The sequence below is a fragment of the Ischnura elegans genome, chromosome 1 (genome assembly GCF_921293095.1).
Source record: "Ischnura elegans chromosome 1, ioIscEleg1.1, whole genome shotgun sequence".
NCBI lineage: Eukaryota > Metazoa > Arthropoda > Insecta > Odonata > Coenagrionidae > Ischnura > Ischnura elegans.
Window position 1 is genome coordinate 77,626,708 of NC_060246.1, and position 19,396 is coordinate 77,646,103.

The following is a 19,396-nucleotide window of genomic DNA, read 5'->3' on the forward strand; positions in this document are numbered from 1 at the left end:
CCGACGGACGGTGTTTTGCGCTTGAAATTCCCTCCACACATTAATCAAGCGGGGATCGGGTAGTCTACAAAAATTCTCTGCCACCGCCGGGATTTGAACCCGAGCCCAGGGGGTGGGAAGCCAACACTAACCACCACACCAACCCGATCCCCAGTTTCATGTTGGTAGGCGGGTATTTGGAGGAGGTGACCCACCACTCAGGTCATCTACACATCTATAATTTCCCACCCCCTGCTACAGTATATGAATTCTTTGCTTCCTCATGTAAACCCTGATTTTTATCATTTGTTTGTCTCTCTGTCTTTGTAAAATCAATTTAAATATATTTTTAAAAGTTATTAATTAGACAGGAGCATTTTTCAAGTATTGAAAATTCCTTATTTTCATCTTTTTTCCTCAAAATCCTATTTCTGAGTTTTTTGCGCGATAAAATTGGTATTTATATTTTCCACTCTTTTAGTAATTGTCACTTATGAAATGAATCCTATTCAATTACGTTTTCTTTTATTCACTTTATATTTTTTATTTATAATAATTATTAATTTATTTTATAAATATTTTTACGAATATTCACAAGTTGTTTTTATTTTCATTATATCACAACTCAAGTTATTTCATCCTTTTCAATTATTCTAATATAATGTGCAATAACTCAAATAACAATTGTTGCAACTATTACGTAACTATTGCGATTACCGCAGCTCTTGGGTAGTCTCTCCTCCCCGGACTCCGTCAAGTTGTGACGTTATTTTTTTCACGCGATAGACTAGACCAGCAGGCGAGACGGACGGCTCTTTTTTCGGCTAGGTGAACCGCTTACTCGTTATCAGCTGTTGACAAATGTAGAGCTGGAGAGGAAATCTTCACGATATACGAAGGGGTAAAATGAAACTCAAATTATTTACATTGTATCGCTTGCACTCAACAGTGGTCGACTTGAAGAATATTCAGGCTCTGCTAATTATCATTCAAGCACTAAATGTGCATAGTTTGTGTTCTTCTGAGATCGTAGCTACGAAAAGGACATTTCTCAGTAGGCTCATTTTGCAGCAGTCTTTCTCAGAAACTCACAAAGAGCAAAACCTCTGCTGCACAGTTGGAATAGAGATATTAGAAAATAGAGGATTATTTTCAAAGAGGTACGTTTATATTTTTGCATGTCGATAACCAAAGTCTTTTCATAATTTTGTTATTGACACACAGTTCTACATTACTTTGTTTCGTTTTATGAATAAATGATTCTTAAAATTTTTGCCATGGAAAATTTATCGGCAAGAGAAATACAGCTTGCACTACTGGAAATCACAGATGATTAGGCATATAATGTAGTACATAATACGATGCACAATCCAGCAAATCCTACTAAAGTTCTGAGGAGACATAGAATTGGCAACTGCGAAGAAGTGCCATGTACAGAGGCTATTGTGGATTACAATAAATATATGGGTGGAGTGATGATATATATATATGTGTGTGAAATATATATGATATGGTATAGATGGAGGTTTGATCAACATCTATCTATATATACCTAGTATCGGGAAAAAATCACGTCGATGGTGGGTAAATTTTTTCACTATTTTTTTGACTGTGCCATAGTGAATGACTTTATTGTATATAAAAATACAGAAATACTGAAGAATAAGGGGCAAAAACACTTGAGTCATCTAAATTATAGGTCAAAATTGGTGAATGAACTAATTGGCAACTATTGTTCTAAGAAAAAATCAGGTTATATGCCAATGAAAGGCTACGCGAAAAAGCGAAGTAGCTCAACCGGTGCTGCAACAGTAAAAAATACAATTCAACTTATGATTGTAGGTTTGCATATGTCTGAAAAATTGAAACATATTGGAGATGTGCAAGTTGTAGTACCAAAAAGAAAGAGAAAAGGAGCAACGTAATATGTAAAGAATGCAATGTGGCACTGTGTAAGGACTGTTTCAGTCAATTTCACAAGTCGTGATGTGCAAAATTATATTATTTTTAGAAGTGAAAATTCATTTTTTTTATTGTAAAGAATTTTGTAAATGCAGGATATAATAGTTCATTCACTCCCCCAATAAAACATTTTATCTAAAATAATTTGTTTATATTATTATCAGAAAGAATCAGCACAGAAAGGCTTATCATTGTACCAAAATGTATAAGGCGGAGTATGATTGCCCCTTGAACGAAACGCAACCCTCAACGCGTGATACTGCGAATAGTTCAATGTTAAATTTGCAACAAAAAACTAAGGAGGAAAAAATTGTGTAGACAGTTATTTATTTATAAAATAATAATAAATCATTCAGCAAAAGATGAAGGCTGTAGAGGGGTAATATGTCCTCTATAAAAATATAGAGGACATATTACGCTTAAAAATATCGCAATTTGTAAAAGTTTATTGTAAAAAAAAAACTTTTTGGGATGAAAATATAGAAAAAAAAATTTTGATTCAATCATATAACATATACATTATGCACCCTGCCAAATTTTGTAACTTTTTTCAAATCGCAAGTCTTTTGACCGTTAAAGGGTTAAGAATGGCGGGGAAGGTACACGGAAAAAAAGTTTGATTAGAACTATCGATTTCTGATTAAATTTATCAAAATTTTGGGTTCATATGGCACATTGAAAAATTCAGTAATTATTACCAAACCAGTTTGATAAATTCTATCAAACTGATTTGGTAATTGTTACCGAAATGGCTACAGCAGTTCGATAAAAACTATCAAAATCGAAAGGGCAATAAAATCGACGTAGCGTGCACATGTGAAAGATTTTCAACCCAGAAAACACTATTATGATTGAAAATAATAAAATTAGGAGTTCGGCGTAAGTTTCTGCAAAAAAAAAATACAAAAAAAAAGTGGAAAAATAACAAGCCTGCATGAAGCATTGAACGTGGGCCCTCCGCGTGGTAGCAAAGGACTCTAACAACTAGTCTAAATCGGTTGTCATAAAAATTGCTAACTTAAACGCTGTAATATATTATTATTGTAAGTATTTAACCTTTGTTTTGAAATGTGAATAAGGTGTGGCTACAGTTTCCCTTTGTATGCTTAAGAGGAAAACTTGATGCACACAATTGCATTACGTAGTTACTCCATATGAATATCTAGTGCAGATGCACAAGAAAACTTTATTTGCAGGCTTATTACATCGATATAGAGATGGCTTTAACGTGCTAGGTGATATCCTTAGCATGGATTGGGTGTAGTATCACGGCTTTTATCACGTTATTAAACATGATCGCGAATGATTATACCTCAGGAATACCTATAATTAAAGTTTTAATGTGTCGAAATACACAAACATCTCCTTACAGCTTTAATATCTATGATAATATGCGATTCAATCAATGTCTTTGATGCACCAGCTAACGGGTAGTATTGCAATTTAAAGCAGGAAAAAAACAGAAAAATGAACGTAAACAAAATTAAAACGTTATCGCCATCACAAATAATGAAAGCAAAAGCATTTCTACCAACTTATCTTTTATGTAAGGCCTGTTTAAGAATCTTTCAACTGCAAATATGTATTGGTATAAACATAAGAGGAACGATAGACCGTTCGATAGATTACGAAACACTTGGTAAATTCTATCAAACCAAATTTGCATAGCAATGTAGAGTTTGATAATTTTTACCAAACAAGCAATCACCTTCGTAAAATTAATCATAACTTCGATAAAAGTTATCAAACTCAGAATCGTATTGAATTAATTCGGTTATTTTTACGAAACTCTTCCGTACAATTGACCAAATTATGCAATACCAAAATGTTTGATGAAATATATCAAGAGCTCACGCTAGCGTTTGGTAAAATAAATCAAGTGCTTAATAATTTGCATCAAAGTTTAAGTATATTTAACAAAAATACTCCCTATCACACCAGTTCGATAATTTAATCAAATCTTTTTTTTCCGTGTAAGGTGGAGAAAAACCAGGCGATGGACTTGAGCCTTATCGAAAACGAAACGAAGACACCGAAGGGTAACGGGGACAAGCAGAGCGACAGAAAACGTTCGCAAATGGAGTGAAAGTCATTTTGGCTATTATTTTACTCCCTGTTGCTTAGAAGACCTCATTAATGGGAAAGTGCTCATTCAGAAACAGCCCAACAACTTAAAACACTATTAGTTGCGCTGATATTGCCCCTGAAGCTCTGCAATGAATCGGGTTCGTATATCATCGTCAGGTAAGCAATTATTGCCAATCGGTATTTCAAAATATTGCAGGCAACTATGTAATTATTACTTTTATTTATTTTGAATAGTTCGAAATTGTAGTATCCTTGTTTTCTTTACATTCACCGGGCGGGAGAATTAATCGAAAGATTTTCAAATGACGAGCTTTACTTGGGTGGGCAAATTTGAAAATGAAATAAGAACGAAAGGCACCAACGTGAACACGGATAAACTTTTCATTAGAGGGACGGAGAAAAGCAAACGTGGGGCGTTATAGGGAGACATTTTCTCTACCATCGCTGGGATTTGAACTCGAGCACACGGGACACGACGCCAACACTCAGACCGCTGCACCAACCTGATCCTCAACTTAGATATAGCTAATTAACAAGTTTTAAGAGGCGATAATAGATGCTACACCCACGTATGTGTTTGTTTCATACTTCATTTATGCCTTTACGACTGTAATTCTATACACTATTTATAATCTTTCTAAAATATTCCACTATTTAGGGGAATTAAATAATTGAACTGTTCTTAGTTTAACTCATTTGAATTTCGAAAACAGCCATGATGAAGTGAACTTAATAAATAATTGGAGGAAAAACATTACAACAACGGTATGCAGTAATTGTAGTCTTTTGGCAATAATTTTAAAGCCATTTTTAAAATTATTTTCGCCGAAAAAGGCTATAAACTGACAGTCTTGATCCACAACGTTGTATATATAACATCATAACAAAAGAGAGCGCTTCCCCCCGCCTTGTATATTTATTCGTAGTAATAATAATTTCATTATAATAACGGACGTATATAGGTTGGTATATATTTATGAAGTAAAATAATGTTTTTTTGCCTATACTGTGGCAAATTAACTCCTTAGAATTAAACGTGGAAACCTATTTTCACTGTTCGTAACATAAAATATGTTTTTTATGAGAATGCTCAGTATGATAATAATGGCATTGTCGAGTAAACCCTGATACGTGCTTGAATGATCGAGCCGCTGCAGCGCGCTGTGGAGTTAGGGTTTTGGGCCTCAAAAAATTTTGTCACAATGGTCCCTGACGACACGTTCGGTCATGGGATTCACGCAGATGGAGGTAGCCGATCCCAGATCGTACATTAAGTGGTCACTATCTCACGTACCAAACCCAATTCATTAGAATTCAAGTCACATACAGATCTTCCACGAAATCCATCGCGGGAAAATTAAATCTATCGCTGACCACACAAATGCCTAACGTTCAAAATTATAGAGATTTGTGGAAGATTGCGGTGATATATTGACATTAGTCAATGGATTTGTCAATGACCAGACCTTTAAACCAATGGTGCTAAGGAATTATAAGTTTATGGTCACATTTAATTGAATTCCCTAATTACTACATTTGTCATGGTTTCATGGCAAAAATTAAATATAACTTTAAATTGAAAGTGGGAAATTATAGACACATCAATGCCAATTGAATTTTAATATATACAGAATTATAATGATAGAGAATTGGAAAAAAATCCTGATTTCATTTGTTCTCTCTCTTAAAAGAAACTAAATAAAAGGCAGTGGAAAATTTTTGCCTCGATTACGACCATATTTCCGTTGAAACTAGTCGACAGCTTTAAAAAAATGCTGTTAAACAGTACTTTGTGTTTGCTTTGGTTCTGCCACGCAATGAATAATTAAAAAAAAGAGATGGATGCTCGAACACGGAAATATTGCACAAAAACGGCCTAAGCTACTGTGAATAATGATGACCAGTCTCTGTTGCAAATATCACTCATTTGCTTCCTCGAAATATTGAATTTTCTAGAATCAACAAACGCACCCATGTGCAATTTGAAATTTCGCCATATTATCGAAACTACCTGGAGAAGAATGGAGAAAGAAAAGAGGAGAAAATGGAGTGAGTAAATTGGACGGAGAGGAGGAGGAACGACGAAGTGCTGGACATGGTGGACGAAGAGAGGCAGATTTTAGGTGAGACAGGAAAGAAACAGAAGGTATGGATGGAGCAAGTACTAAGTAGGGAGGGGATGTTGAAAAGAGTGTTAGAGGGTAGAATGCTAGGTAAATGAAGAGAGGAAGAAATAGAATACGATCTTAGATAGAATTGAAGGGAATAGTCCTTATTGTGAATTTGTTAGGGAAGTTTAAGAAGGGAGGAGAGACTATCAGAATACTTCTTATGTACTGCATGGCAACCTATCATAGACGGAAAATACTTTAATAATAATAATATCGAAACTACATCTCACCGCAATTCACTTCTACGGATGTATCACCTAAAGATACAATACGATGCATTCTAGTCTCCTCACCAACCATTTTCGCAATTGTGTCTGCATTACCTCGACATAGATCGATTAGGACAGAGCTATAGTCGGATTGGATTAGCAATTCTCCATAAGAAATTCTAATGCATCAATACGCACAGTTCTGGACCTAGCCTATTATTTATATAAATATTTACATACTTATATAAATAATAGGCTAATGTTTATATCATATATATTTACATAAAGTAGGTACGTAAACCATCTCAGCAGTTAAAAAACGAAAGATAACGATATTTAAGGTAAATTTGAGCATAAAAATTGATTATAGGTCGTAACTTTAAGAAATAAATGCACTATTATTTGGTGAAAAGTAAATATAAATAAGTTTTAAAGGTTATGCAATCCAAAATAGGATTTACGGCGCACTTTTATGATTCTACTGCCAACGATAAGAGGCAAGGCGTGGTAATCAAATACGGACAACTTCCGAAAATTTACCCCTAACAATTCAATGCCTTGAACATAGCAGCAAACAGAATATAGAATAGCAGTAACAACAAACATTAAATGATATTAAGTTTGAGAAAAAGAGGGAAGAAAATCAGGTTAAATTAGAAACATGGACGAGTTCAGATATCGGAAAAAATATAGAGCTCAAGGAACGATGTGGGCATGCCGAATGCGGAAAAAATTGAAATGTTACAATCGTTTTAAATGAGTTTCAAAAGGTGCTTAAAATTAAATAATTATTTCCTGGGATTTGGAGAACAAATTATAGTATATATCATTATAATAACATTGATAAATACCCAAGGATAGAGTCAAAACTCGAGCGACGCACATCTTCTTCGAAATTGACTAAGCCTTAGAATGACCCTTGTAATGCGGAGTTCACGGAGATTACTAACTATGCTGGCATGGTAGGTAATATTAGGAATGAAATATTTTGTCAACTCATTCCCCCAGCATTCATATATGTCGGACATGCCCATGAGACTCCACTACCTTGCAATGCAAATTAAATCCACTTCAGGATGTTCTGGGATCTTTTCAATGCTATGGCAGAAGTTCTTCGCAGACATGAAGGAGCACTCAAATTTTTCATATGCCCTTAAAAGATGAAAGGTGCACTCTACACGACATCTGCTGCGCGGAAAAAATCCTATAAAAAATAGAAAACCTAGAACGCGGTTACCATGGCAGTCATGCGCAGTCAAGTTCACTCGTATATCTACATATTCATAGGCAATATCGGAGAGTATACATCAATGCGGGGAATAAAATAAGTCCTTAGACTAAAGGAATCCAAATACGTGGCCCTTTACTTCGCATATCTCCCACCGCAATAAAAAAGAATGAAAATACTTGTTTTAAAATGTTTAACGACAAACTTCAGCTTTTCTATAGGTTGGTGACGTAGTTTCCATCTTGACGTTTTCTTTATGAAATTTATTGGGTTATTTAAAATATCATTCAGTGGAATGTCTGAAATAATTTAGAAAGAGGTTGGATTTATTACAGGCTGCATGTTCGAACACCCATTGGTAAAAATAAAAAAACAGAATGCAAATATATACAAGAAAGCTAAAATTATTTTAGAACTATGTTTAGAGTTATTTAAGATCTATTTTTACTAGTAATGGGGTGGACAAAGTCACTCCTGATAAAATAGTGGCCCTAAATCATCATCATTGGCATCATTTCTCACGGCTTTATTTCTCACTATCCAATGCAATGGATATTATTCTCGAAAATCTGACAGCCATCGGAAAAACGTAACATATTGTTAGCTTTTTTAACGTGACTCATTCATAGTTGGTCTTCTGGGGGAGCCATAAAATGCGAGATGTTTCACTTCTGACCCCTTTCGGAAGAAAAGAGGATTTTTAGCATGGAAAATAAGGACGTGGGGAAACAAAAGGCATCACCATGCATGTGAAAAAGGTAATAGCTTGGGTAGAGTTGGTGATAAATCAAGTTTACCAACCTGTGAGGGGTTCAAGATCCCAGTATCTCTCTCTGGTTACCAGAGCGAGATTTCGTATTCTACGGGGGCAATATCTCCGTTTTATTTCAAAACCAGGTTTTATATATGTGACAAGTAAGAACAGTTCTTTACTTTTTTATATATTTAATTTGTCGCTTAAATCGGACTTAAGCAACTAGCACTTATTCAGTCTCTCACAATCGTAAAATATACTTTCTTACCGGTAGTTGGCGTCTGATGGCTGAGAATAGCTAATAATTTGTAGGCAAAGGATGAATGAAACGTTATGGCGATAAAAAAAGAACATAAAGATTTATTCAGGGAAAGGAAGAAAGATATGCATACAAATTGCTATCATAATAGTCAAAGGGATGAATCTCACCGATTATACCTGAATACATTTTTTCATCCCCAGCAAAAAGGTGCATTAAAAATAACCTGCGATCCGCAAAGGAATGAATTCTCAGTAGAAGCATTTTTATCTTCAAAACACCCGTTGAATTAAGTTTCCACAGAGATAGGAAATGAAAAGCGAACGCTTGAAATATTCTATGCGCTACCTCACACAAATACGCATTAATAAGCAAAATTAATATTTAGTAAGAATATATAATTGGCGCGTGGCTGCAAATGTGATAAAAATGAACGAAATAGACAGTTTATTATTTGTAATTAGAATAGTAAAATACTAAATAAATAATAATATGTACACAAATGGGTTTTATGCGAAGAATGAGGCTATTAGTAGTTACGTGCGAGACACAGACTAATGATACGGCATACGTATCTATGTATAGGCATCTACACGTAAGATTGGAGCAATCGAGCACGGTATTACATACTAAATGCGTCATGGAACTTAAACGGTAATTGATGAGGCACTTTTATTACCAACCAGTATATAAAAAATTCCTCCCCATTAGCAGCCATACACTCCACCAACTCTACCAAGGTTCCTATGCGAGGCATTCAATGCGAAGAGAAGAAAATGAGACTGACACTGGTACTCTCAGAGTGTAAGCAGTACTCCTCCTGCAACTGAGCAATGATAGAGAGAGCTCGAAAAGACGATGAACGCTCGATTACGTTCGTATATCATTCGCCGTAAGAATCAAATTAGAAGGATCCACTACACAGCCACTGCATTGGAAATCATCAAATGAACCATCGTTCTTCAAATATTTTCATATCTAAGCTCAACCTCCATTCACTACAGTAATGCCATGTTTAACCCATTAAATCCCAAGCAGAAAAAATTTAAAAAATCCAAATATTTTGTTGAATTAGAAATAAAACAGACTAAAATAAGGTTAATTATCGATTTCTATATTTGTATTACTTTTAGTTTGCCGTAGGTGAGACGTTGCGTATACGCAATAGTGGGAGTTTCCCGGATCAAATAAGCCGTTATGCCTTTTTTTCGGAACTCTTTTATTTTTGGAAAGAATCCTTTTTCATTATAACCCAAATATATCTTTATTTTTTTATATATTTAATTTGGCCGAATTTACCCAAAATATTGATTAAAAATTATATTGTTCATGAAATTTAGATGAGCAATCAGTATATAAATTAATATTGCACTTTTGGCACACACTTATCGTCTGGCTGCTACAAACTTAGCATCTACGTCGTGATTTTTTTCGTCACGAACAATATTGTGGCCAACCTTGTCTTTCCTAATTTCATTTCGCATACTATTTATTCCATTATGCCCTATATTATGGCAATTTTAGTGACTATAAGGCAATATTCAGTGAGTACGTGATAAATCCTTACGTAGAAAAAAAGAGAGGAATTTCCTCTCCGAAAATTTCACTCAAGAATATCAGTGATTGCTGGGTGATTAATCGTCCTGTATGCAGGCTCCAGGAGAGAAAAGGGGACCGAAACCGCGTAGAAAATTACGAACAGAACGGCGATTCAATCTTCTGAAATTGCATTTGTGATGGGGAGGGGGCACCAGGGTCCGAGTTGTTTGCACCAAATGTGATTGCTTTGAGATTCATGGTTTATCCTTTGCCGATACAAACGTGGAGCTGATCAAACGGACTTTGCTTTTCCCATTAATTGAGAGGTCTACTTCTCCTTGTTCTCCATATTTATAGCTGGGAAATGGCAATATGGATTAAGAAGTGGTAAAAAAAAGAGAGAAAAGTTAGGAGACTACCTTGAATTCTTTTCTTTTCGAATGTAAATATATTACTGAGCTATCTGAGCATTACTAACCACTCTTTGAACCATATTTGTAGTTGATGAAACCATATCAAATGCAGATTCCAAAAATTGGAACTGGATAATTAAGTGCAAAATGAATGTATTTAAATGAATTGCATCGTAACTGAAGTGTCCTCTATCGAGGTGCATTTTACACTAATGAGATTTATTGGTTGATATTGTTTTCTTTTATTCCTCAGGGTGCCTATGTTCCGCTTTTTCATTGTTTGTAAGTCAATGAATCTTTGTAAAAGTGGAATAAATACGAAATACTATTATTAAACGACTAGGTAGCATGTTCTGTGCTAGAAAATGCTACACTCTTGAGTTAGGTGTCAATATATTAGATTCCGCATGCTTCCGTACCCTAAGGAATTAATACAATCAAGTTTTATAGCTCCATTCATTTGTTTTTTTACACCGAGTGATAATAAGTGAGCCAATTAGATAAATAGCAACTATAGCATCATGAAAGAATTTCCAAACATTTGTTCCTCTCCGCCGTGATCCTCGTATGACCAATTCAAAAAATTGAATGCTTTTAACATGCATGTCATGACATTTAAATGCAATTGATGAAACGAATTTTCCTTCACCGAGTATTAAGGTATTTATCGTGTAAGCTTATTTTTATGAACTAATATAAAAGAGAATTATAATATTATTTTCAATTCCATCCTCTGTACTTGGAATAAACCGTAAGTGATGTGTTAATGCCATTCAAAACCGTGATACCAGTAACGACCAACGAAAGATTACGCATTTATGTTAATGATCGGGCTTCAATCGCTGAGTGAATAGCACAGTGTAAATCGCTTAAAAGTTCTTTTTCGGCATCAATGACAAATTTCCACAAATAGTCTGGATAATGACCACCCATCTACGAAGATTGCTTTGTCAAGCTGTACTGAACAAGCTACACTGACGGAAACGGTAGTGGGCGAAAGGCTCAGTAAAAGGCGTTTTGTAATTACCTACACTAAGACTATTAAAATTCAGCAAAATGATATAAATCACTTCTTAACCACAATCAGAAAAATGCTTCCACTTACCTCCAATGACAAGACAAAGGACTATCCAATAATCAGTGACGCAATTTGATGGAAAAATACTCATAACGGATATTTGTAATGTTTTCGTTTGTTAAAGTTTTTATATTCTTTATGCCGGACAGGTCGTGTAGACATTGGAATGGGCAAATAAAAAAAGATACATTGCAAAATAAAATAAAAATTACAAAAAGTATGAGTGATTAAAAAATTTGATAAACACTACATATTATTTTTAATGAATGAGAAATTAGTTTACACTGTATTCATAGTATTCTGCTGTACTATAAAATGCCAGTGTCAACTAGGAAAGCTTTGACTAGTCTCTTGACATCACTAATAGTCGTAAGTTATGCGTCATATTACCTCAATGTTGAATGAAATAAAATAACTTTGTTTTATTCCACACTTTAAAGGTCTCGGAAAATTTTGCACTCAATGATTTTTAATGCTCTTGAGATGCTTTAACTTGGCCATTCGAATGCGCTATTTTCTTCATCCCATAAAAAATTAAATTCACACAACTATTGTCCCTGAGTGTTCGTTCAGTTCAGTTGACAAGGTTTTAGTCGACGAGATTAAGTTCAGGTGACAAGGAAAGAAGAACCAAGGGATGTGAAGTGTTGAACGGGGGATTTATTTTGAGAATCCTTCATGAATTTTCCATTTGCGAGCGCTTCTGTCTCTCACATCTTGGAAGACTGACTACGTCACTGATGCGAGGAAAACGAAAGTGGCATCAGATTTGGTATTTTATGTAGGCGGAGCACTCAACCAGAGAGAGAAGCTGTCGCACGAATCGCTCATAGGTAAATGAACGTTCCCGGCAGAATTATGAGGCCCCGATCAGGCTGAACTTGAGGACTTAAATAAAAAACGTAACGCAACTCCGCCTAACGCTAAAATTTATCGCGAATTCAAAATAATTCATGCTTTCTCTCCAAGGAGAATGGACAAAATGGAAATTATAATTTTTCCCATTTTTTGCGGTAGTGATTTCCTCAAAATAGATAATTAATACATTTTTTTCAACTTCGCCAACCAACATTATTCATCTCACCGCTGTAAACAGAAACCACTCAATCCTTTATAAATGTTACTTAATTAATATACTAGGTACAGTGGGTCTAATTCCTTTTACTTTCGTGGTGCTGTAAGCTTATCCAACGAAAATTATTATTGGTAAAACTTGATGAAATCATACTTTTTTGCGTTGGGACCATGATATCCTAATGATTAAAGCTTTATACTGGCCTTTTGAACATCTCAATCATAATCCTAAAGGCAAGTTTTCCTTAAAATGTCGTTAAGTAGGCACGGAAATTGGCCTAAAACTCTTGATTTCATAAATAATTATAGCAAAAAATGAACTGGAGCCAAACGTAATAATTTTTACGTACTAAACCGATACTTAGGTTGAATAGCTGATTCATTTGGGTGATTGATGTGATCCATCGATATTGGATTAGAAAATACCGTAATATTCAAAAGGGCCTTTGTTAAACTTTACCTCATGGACAAGGATATTAATGCATCGCGGTTGTGCCCCAAAGTCTAATTTAATGTCGCTTAACTTAGTTTCTTAAATGCTCCCAGCCGCGACGGGGAATGTGCCAGAGCTGTCATATGCCACGGGTGGGTGCTGAGATAACACGTTTTGAGGCGACGTTCGAGGGAAGAATGGATGAAGAGGCGAAGGGAGGGAGGAGGAAGGCGGGAAGTGGTTTCGGGTGGATCTGGGGGGCGGGAAATGTAGACACAGAGAGAGAGACAGTCAAGAGCCTCGGTCGGGTTCTTGCCTGAAGGACATGTTCATTGGGCGAGAGAACACAATTATTGAGGGAAGAACAGGTGGCAGGCCGCGCCCCCTATGGGACGGCAAAGCAACTGCGGGCGTGCAGCTCTTAGGTCACGAATGTAAATTCCAGATATTCGCCGCAACCCAGGGCTCCATATAAGCGGACGATTAGCCTACCTCCCAGACCTTAGTTACTTATTTTTGACATAAGATTTGTCACATGCTTTGATCCACTTTTCTTTTCTTTTCTCGATCCACTATGATAGATTTTTATCGTGATTAGATCAAGATCCACTTTTAAGGTGTAAAATTAACCGGGATAGTTCTGAAGTTGGTTACAGTAGTCGGAGGATTCTTAAAGATCCAAAAAAATAAGGTTTTTTGATAACACGTTAGTCACGAAGTGTTTGATTAACTTTAAACCATACTTAGACAAGAGGAATGGGTTGGCATAGTAGCCGATAAATCGTATTGCATTGATATGCACGCCCTCTGGTATCATGCGAAGGTAACGAGCTGAGAGACAATATTTTATGAAATGGAAGCAGGAGAAGGAATAAAATGGCAGAAATCCATGAATGAGGAGTAAATATCGAAGACATGCACAATAATTGAAGATAATTAACCTTGAATGAGATGAACAATGACATTTGAATTCCAAAAGTTTCACACAAACCCAATAACAAAATTAACATCTCACGGAGAATCGAAGGTTGCTAAAAGCCCAAACTGCAGCATTAAATCAAACTTGTACCGTGATGCAATTGTGATACATATTTATTGACACCAATTATAATAAAAAGTAATAAGAATTTAACGCGTGTTCTCTGTAAATACGCATTTCAGTTTCATTTTCTATAAACACAGCTGGGTGATAAGGTAGGTACCGGAGGAAAAATACGAAGGAGTACAACGTATTAATTACCAAACAAATGAGCTGGATCCATTTCCTAATGACAAATATGATATTTCGAGTTAAAATATGATAATTTATGGATATGGAAATACATTTTTTCATCTTTGATTCTGAAATTTTATTTGAAACAGAAGTTAGTTCGTACGTAAGAATAAATAAATTTAATAAAAATCACTCAGCATGGAGTTCGGACACCATCTGAGTAAATGTGTATTCACATGGCACCACCAAAGGCATACGGCAGACACATGCGAAATGAAAGAACAAAAAATCAAAGCATGATTTAAATGGCGAGACACGAAATTTTTCACAAGAATATTTATTTTCTCCTGTAATACGTGGAAATAAAATCCACTGGTAGTGTATTGCAGAGACTCATTAAATGACCCACAGTTAATTAGCTGGGATTAGAATTTGAGATTGCCCCGAGTAATTAAAATAAAACAACCATTACAGCAGCAGCGCCTCATTAAATCTACAGAATCAAAGGTTATGAGTTTCAAATTAAAGAGCAGCAGGAAAAACGAAAGGTGAAGCGCTGTCGCTGCCTATCTAGTGGATAAGTCCTTGATAAAAAATTCTATCCGCGGCAAGTTTCATAAAATCATAACTTCACTGTATGCCAGAATTAATATTATAGAGTATAATTAATAAGGAGATCGAAGTAAATCAGCTTGATCAATCTGTTTCCACGAGTAATCGCAGCAAAAATTTGAAATCAAGTAGATAAATTACGGTATTAAAATCGCTAAATTTGTAAATAAAACTCATTATCGACGTACAAACAGAAAAAAATTGTACTTGACGAACACCCATGTTATTCATTTAGCCCATGAGTGAATAGAATAAACCCATAGTTAAATGTCGCATAGAGTTGACGCGTTGGTACACAGAGCAAAGTCAAAAAAGAAGGGGATCAAAGGTTTTGATGTAGCTTTACTCAACGTTTCTTTGAGCTCATAATAAGAGTAATAGGCACCCAGATCCGGATGGATCTATAATCCATGGTTACCGATTTATTTAGGATATCAACGTAAGCGCCAACTAGGTTAACACGACGCGGCGTGACGTAAGTGAAAGCATATTGGTGAAGGGAGCGATTTGATTATTCCGGATAACTGTCATAGAAAGAATATCCGAAACAAAGACTTGCTCACTTTATTTTTAGAGAAATCGTCGATGATTTCGTTCCCGTACATGTGCGTAGAGAACCACACGTTCGTCGTTTCTTGTTTAAGCGTTGAATATTATTTTACGCATAAAAGGAGGTTATAAATGACCCCAGAGGTTTGCCGCGCCTTGAGAGAAGTGAAGTAACGGGTGTTAAAACCCAGCAAATATCCTCGATTGCAAAACTGCCACGTTATCCTCAGCGTGTGTACAAGCATCAGCCTCCAACCAAAAACCCAAGTCTCCTGTTTGAATTACAAGACTCGCACCGATGGAATTCCCACGCATGAAAATTCATTGTTTGCCATTCGCCCACGGCTCTTATTCACCAAAGACTTCATCAAAGACCAATAACACAAACCATGAGGGTAGCAGGGTGAAGAAAGGTTTTTACAAAAAAAATAATCTGATATGGAACGTTTCCAAAATATGTCCCTTCTTTTTTTAAATCTATTACTACTCCGTAATCTTTTTCCAATCACATAGTCCCTACACGACAAAATGTCAACAAACCATTTGAAAATGGATGACGAAAGGCTGTTTGTATTCAGGCGGGTCAACATTTTTCGGCTTCCCGAAGAGGGAGTGTGGTTACTTATTTTTTTAATGGAAATGAGGTTCGGAAACGAGTGAAAAGCTTTTCAGAATAAAAAAAGGAATCAACCAGTCCTCCTCCAACATCTCTCCTCGAACCATAAGCCAATGACGCGTGATCTTGTGTACTAAAGCTTTCCCCATTTCACCGCGCTTTTTTTTCCTCTTTTCATCCAAATCTCTTTCTTTTTTTTCACCACCTCTTTTTTCTCCAGTCCAAATTTCATTCCCCACGATCGCGACCGCTGACAAAACATGTCACATTCAACCTCAATGCATCCGCAAAGCAGGCGGGCGGGCGCGCAGTGGTGCCACGATAGTTTCTAATACTTACGAATATCGATATTGGAAAAGATGAGTAGAAATATTGGGTGGGGCAAATCGTGAGACATGTTCTGACAAATTTTATTTTTGCTCCGTCTAAATATCAAATCAATGTGACAAGGAAAATAGGTCCTGTAATCAATAGCAGTTTTCCATATGATGCGATGCAATATTTTAACAACGTTAAAAGAAATTAATTTGCAATACCTTCACAAAATATTTGGTTGATAAATTCTGTGAATATACACTTGCTTTGCATTATTTTAACAAGGAGACGTAATGCCGGTGTTACAACCTTCTTCTAACGTTCGAGATTTTTTCGTATTTCGCGCATACGTGAAAATCAGGTTTTCTTAAAATCGAGACTCATCTCTCATCTTTTCATTTTATATCGTTAAAACAAATGAATTGAAAAGAAAATATATTTTAAGCGAAAAATTTCACAGGCTTCAGCAAACGGAACGAATTCAGTAGCTGAGGAGAGGGATTTCCTTTCAGAGGAAATGAGGTCGCATAGGATTTGGGCAGAAGAGAAATTTTGAAGAACTTTCTATAAGGAGGGATGAAAAACAAGATGCACGTGGACGAAGGTTAGAGTGTTTATGGGTAGAATGATCAGGCATAAACGTAGGAGTAAGGAAGTGAGAAAAGATACAAAAAAAAACAAAGAAAGGAGAATGAACGCGAGGGTATCACCCTGGTAGTGATAAGGATGTTGACGTATCTAGTTTAATAGTTGCGCGCGACAGGGGCGCAGCTGAGAACTAAATCCAGGGGGGGGGTTGGGCGCAACTAATACTTCAGTGTCTGTGGGGTATGGAATACCCGCTAGGATAAGCGGGGGGTGCGGGGGCCCTACCCCAGAAAGGATAAATGGTTCAAAATGGTGAGTGTCACGACTTTCTAAAGGATATTTTATCAATCCTTACATTACTCTATAAGTATTATTAATCCAATAAGGTAAAATCAATTAAACTTGAAAATTTCTCTGAGCTCTGGGAGGGGGGTGTTTATCCCCCAAACTTCCCCCCTCGCTGCGCAACTAGCGCGCGAAAATGCTGAGTGCTTTTCCCGTTCCAGAATGTGTCTTCGACGTTAAATGAAAGAAATAAATAGTTTAGGCACGCAAAAGAGGCTGTTTTCCAATAACTTTCACGACTCGATTTAATTCAAACGCTGTTATATACTTCCAATTGGACTAATACATCCATGAGCGGAGTTAAAATTTTATTCAACCCGTATAAGACTCCACTCAAACGTTAGGCTTCACAATGCGATGTAACGATGGTAGGTTTTACTATTCATTTCATTCTGGGTAAGATACAAATTCATTTCAGCACATTTTCAACGCCCTCTTTCAAGTTCCAGAAAGAATACCTAATCTTGAGCATAGCCAGACTCCACTCCTCGCTAAACCACTACACAGTCAGTCACTCACGAGAAACCACTTCCACCTGCTTCTTGTTCCTCTTCTTTTCGTCCGGAGACCTCTCCCTCATTCCCCACCACCAACTCCTCTTACATCGTACGTTTCGTCTTTCCCTTTATTTCCCCTCTCCGCACTCGCAAGACCCAGAATGACGCTTTATTTAGCGAAAAAAAAAACGCTCGACAGCAGTTTTTCTCGCACCTCTCCAAACTGTTGAAGGAGGCTCTGAACGCTAAATAAAAAAATAAAGATATAAATTGTAACCGAATCCCTACCTCATTTTTTGTTTCCTCTTTTTTTATAAAGAAGGGGAGGTCACAAACAATATCACCCGCTGTGCCGGGAAATTGTTTTCGCGATCTCTTTCACAGCTTAAAGGAAGAACATTCCTTCACGAGAATACACGGTATCTGCTTCATCTCGTGCACTTTTCAAGGGAACACAAAGCTAGATGGGTAATCTGATTAAGCTGAGAAGTTTTAATATATATTTCCCAATGGCTCTTCAGGACAGGGAAGCTTATTATTGGTTCAACGCGCGGAAATCGACTAATATTACCTCTTAAATACATTCCACTTACAAAAGCTACTACCTATCTACTGTGTGAATACTATTTGACTATAAATCAGGCATCGATCAATTGAAATGACGTTTAATTCCAAAACAAGAATTTTTTCCCTGAGGGCGTCAATGTTTTCTTTCACAGGTATACCGCACGAAATATAAATATCATTTCTACGAAAACATTTCCACTAAATCTACTTGAAGTCATATATTCTTTAAATTTACATGAAACCGAATTGGCTAGAAGTATGCTTATTAGTATTACAAGAATTGTTACAAGTCACTATGTTCCTGTATATTTTTCATTTCATGAGAATTTAAAAAAAATAGCTTTGTTTAAAAGTTGCTCATTAGATATCAGCTTTCCTTTCCATTGAATGTAATGCTAATCTATATATATAAAATAAAGTCGAAAATCTTGTTAGTTAGAGCAGTTATAACTCGAGACTGGCTGTACCGATTTTAATGATATTTGGTTTTTTGGATTCGTCTCTACCCCAGATAACAGAATAAACATTGAAAAATAGTCAAAGTTAACGAAAACATTTATCTTGATCTTAGTGGTATTAAATTAGGAGTTGGTAACACTGCAACAGTAGTTAAGTCGCAAGGAGAGAACATCGTATGCTTGTCATTACCGCACTCAATGAGGGGTGAGACCATCAGGGCCAAGTTCGGCGATTGGGAGCCATATACAGGGATACCGACTTACAAAAAATATTGGGGGGAGGGGCAAACCGGGGATTCTACCTCGGGAAATTTTATAACTAGTGAGTTTTAAGTTTTTAAACATTTTAGAAGAGTCATATGATCAACATTAGATAACTCGAATCTCGATATCTGGACACTCCGGGGAAAATCGACAAGCCTGACACATATTTTCCTCACCTTCATAAC

General features: G+C 36.1%; 1 protein-coding gene across 1 annotated transcript in view; it reads right to left on the reverse strand.

The window, feature by feature from the left end:
- The window catches only part of LOC124154843 (pneumococcal serine-rich repeat protein), a 353,437-nt gene that overhangs the window by 322,382 nt on the left and 11,659 nt on the right, over nt 1–19,396 (reverse strand). The gene's annotated exons all lie outside the window — the stretch shown is intronic.